Source organism: Pteropus alecto, unplaced genomic scaffold (assembly GCF_000325575.1).
Source record: "Pteropus alecto unplaced genomic scaffold, ASM32557v1 scaffold48, whole genome shotgun sequence".
NCBI lineage: Eukaryota > Metazoa > Chordata > Mammalia > Chiroptera > Pteropodidae > Pteropus > Pteropus alecto.
In genome coordinates, this window is record NW_006442110.1 from 1,717,227 (window position 1) to 1,721,129 (window position 3,903).

The 3,903-nt window shown below is 56.3% G+C and overlaps 1 pseudogene; it reads left to right on the forward strand.

The window, feature by feature from the left end:
• Positions 1-822: 822 nt before the first annotated feature.
• LOC107196300 overlaps positions 823-3,903 on the forward strand; it is a 7,459-nt pseudogene continuing 4,378 nt past the window's right edge.

A 3,903-nucleotide genomic window follows, 5' to 3' on the forward strand; every position in this document is an offset into this window, starting at 1 on the left:
CACCTGGTGGCCACAAGGCACACAGCAGTCCTTTCAACGAAGGTGCCGCATGTAGGTAGAAGTCAGGTGTTCTCCTGGGCTATATGGCTTTTCCCAGAGATCTGAACCCCGGTGTGCTGATGTGACCCCAGCCCTAAGTCATCCGTCAGCTCAGCTCACGATGGAATGAGTTCTCCAGAGTCCTGAATGTCAGTGGTCCTCTGAGAACCCCAGGGATCCCCCACTGTCCCGAGCCTCTCCGAACCAGCTGGGGACTATTTCCAGCTACCTCGGCTGGCCGTGCTCCCTCCACTCAGGTTGAAAACTTCTGAGCTTAAGGAAGGATTCCACTGACCTCTCATTCTGCAGATGCTGGTCTCAGAGCAAGTCAGGCGGGGAGAGAAGGGAGGGGACGAGTCACAGCCTCGAGGAGGGAACAATCACCCAGGGAGCCTGGCCTGGCAGCTGCCGGAACCAACAGATGTGTGTGGGATGTGTGTGCGTTTGAGCTGCAGGCAAAGCAGCCTGAGCGAGCAGGCTGGTCAATGCTGCCTTCTGCTGATCACAGGTGCAAACCCGACACGGCCGACAATGTCGAAAGCAGAGTTTGGAATTGCAAGAAGCAACCTTGGCGTTTAGACATTCTAGAGATTGGCAGAAGGACCCTTGGCACCTGGGCACGCAGGTGTACACCCAGACGGCCGCTGGCGGTGTGTGACTGGTGCCCGCCTTCTCTGTCTGACCTCCACTCGGTGCCTAAGGTGGCTGGACCACCTTTCCACCCTGATGTTGTGTCCCCGCTGCAGTCTTCGTGGTTAGCATGGCCCTGAGTCACTAAGCGACATGGCCGAGGCTTTAGGGGAGAAGTACGGGTAACAAGGGTGGGGGGAAGGTGACTTCTCCAGCTTCTACTCCAGTGCGGAAATGGGACGCCCGCCTATCCGCGGTGTATGTGTGTGGGGAGGCGGATGTTACTGAGAAGTGGCTTGATGCCTGTCCTTGATGCCTCTCCCAGAGCTGGGGCCAGGCCAAGCTGTCCCCTTGCCCCGGCCACTGGGGTTCGAGTCCTGTTTCCTTGGAATGAGAAGCCAGACGGTGGGGAGGCCCTGGCTTCATAATTTATCCTTTTTATACTTAAATTGACACGAAGGGTATCTATGTGCTGCCCAGGCTAGGTGGTCTGGGGGCTCTGTCCCCGCTCCGTCTCGGTGTGGAGGGCTGCCTGCACTTGACCCCTCACAAAAGGCCTCTAGGAGCAGCAGGTTCTTGTTTGCCTAGATTTTCGAGCTTCCTGCTCATTATGCAAAGCTGCTCTCAGCCTTCACGTGCATCTCCACCTGGGAAGCAGGTGCCACAAACAAGCAAACATTTTACTCTCCCTGAGGGAGGAAGCCCTGGGCCGTAGGGTGTGTGTGTGGGGGGCTGTAAATCTCCTGTTTTCCCTCAGGGGTCTTCGTGGTCCCCTGTAAAGAAGGTCGGGTGGGTCTGGGTGTCTCTTCCTTCTCAGAGCCCAGCCCTGAGCTGCTCTTTTCTGCCGCTGTCCCCCCTCTGCCCCCCACACTCGAGCGGCTCTGCCAAGCCTGGCACGGGAGTGTTGCCTGCATTCTTCCAGCAGGACCGGGAGGTGGAATTTCTGCCCTGTCCTCCTCGGGGGGACGCATAGGACCAACTGCTGCCCCCCAGGGTCTGAGCCTCCAGCGGGGAGGGGGCCGGGGTCTGTATAGCAAGGTTTGTCCTCCTGGCTCGTCCTCAACCCGGCACCAAACAGGAAGATGTCAGGGCGGCCCGGAGCGTCCCTGTCACTGCCTCTGTGTTCTGGGGTCTGTGAGCTGCCAGAGGATGGAGCCAGGCTGGCCACGCGGGAGGCAAGTTACAGGACTACCCGTGACCCAGGCGCATTGGCACGACCCCCAAGGGGTGGTCAGGGCCTCCTCCTGGGGTTTAACCCCACCGTGACGGTGGGTCTGGACCACCTGGCATTGTCTGAGCACTGTCGGTTTTATTTCCTGGGGGCCAATGTGGCTGTCGGCCATGGGCCAGATGCAGGTTCTCCCTTTTCCATTTGCTACCGCTCAAGCTGTCCTGAGACCCTTTCTGCCTCGTTCCCCCCAGCTGCGGACAAACGGGCCCACAGACAGGGCAGGGGGACACTTCCAATGGTGAGCTTGGCTCCTGGGTCAGGGAACACCTCATCCTCCCTCTGTCCCCTGCTTCTGAGCGGGACGTTTTCCCTGCATCTGGGATGCCTGGCCATCCCCCATCACCCCAGCCGCCAGGCCCCGGACTCCGTGGGTCTCTGGACATAGTACCCCAGGGTCCTTGTCCGGATACCCATGTCCATGTGGGTCTCTCTCTCTGCAGATGCCACCACCAGTGCTACATTAGGCTCAGGTATTAAACAGCCTGTCAAGTGAAGTTAAATCCTCATCCATCATCCATGATTCAATTCAAAGATCTTCCTTCCAGGTCAGTGGGACGCCCGGTCCCAGGGTCCTGCCTGGGGGTGGGCAGGGTCTACCTTCTACTCTTGCCACCCCCTGGGAAGGCTCCAGGGGGCCACCGGGCAGGGTGGGGAGGGGGACTGAGGAAAACTGGCCCTGCCAGTGTGGCCCTTGGTCCCGGGAAGTGAAACCCCTAGGCTGAGGTCTCGGAGTGTAGGAGGACGGAGCTGGGTGAGGACCCCGTCCCGATGGGCGGGTGGCATATCTGCAGAGAACGGGGCGCTCATGGCTGGGCCTCGGGGCCTGTGATGCTCAGAGATGTGAAGGCGGCTCACGGGATTCTAAGGCTCACAGCACACGCGGTATTGTGTGCTTGATGTTTTCGGCTCTGGGCCTTCGGGAAGACTCATGGACACTGAGAAAGTCCTGTTCGATTGTCATTGTCTGTTTCTCATCCTTCTTTTAAATTAGCTGCCCTAAAGACGAGGAGCCTGACATCTGCCCAGGTTCAGGGTCAGGTCTGAATGTGGTCAGTGACTTCTCAGCAATACGCTGCTCACGCGGTGACCCGCCCTGCCCTGCCCTGCCCATCCAGAGCCTCTTGCCGGGGCCACCGATACTGGACCCTGGGCCTGGTGGCGGGCGGCCAGGTCATCGGGGCTGAGCTCTCAACCACACACCTCTCTCTCTGGTTGACAGGGATGATTCGTGGATCACAGCCAGGAATGACAGCGTGGGAGCAGGTCTCTTTGTGACTTAGGGGCATAAATTATTCCGAATTCTGGATCCCGTGGAAGGATGTAAGAAATAATGAAGAGGGTTTGCTGGAATGCTTGTCCCCGGAGCAAAAGGGTCCCCTCCTTCTCTCCCTTTTCTTTTTAATGGAAATATAATTCACATGTAACATCATTCATCTAAAGTATACAATTCTGTGGTTTTTAATACATTTATAGAATTGTGCAACCATCGCCACACTGAATTTTAGAACATTTTTATGAACACAGTTAACCCGATAAAGAAACCCTGAAACCAGTAGGAATCACCCCGCTTCTCCCCAGCCCTCTCTAGCCGTAGGAAGTCACGGATCCACCGGATGCACCGCGAGCGGAGAAAGGCCGCACCGTTTTGCGTTCCCACCGGAAACGGACGCCGACTCCGCGCGCGCTCGCTTGCGGCCGTCTGCCTGTTCGAGCGTGGCCTTCCTAGGGAAAGTGAAACAGTATCTTTGTGGTTTTGATTTGCATTTCTCCAATGACTAATGATGCTGAACATCTTTTTGTGTGTTTATCGTCCCTTCTTAGGAGGAATGTGTGTTCGAAGGCTTTGTCCAGTTTTAATTGAGTTGTTTATTTTTTTATTATAGAGTTGTAAGTGTGTGTGTGTGTGTGGGGGGGGGTCACTTGCTTCTTTCCTTCCTTTTCTTTCTTTCTTTCTTTCTTTCTTTCTTTCTTTCTTTCTTTCTTTCTTTCTTTCTTTCTTTCTT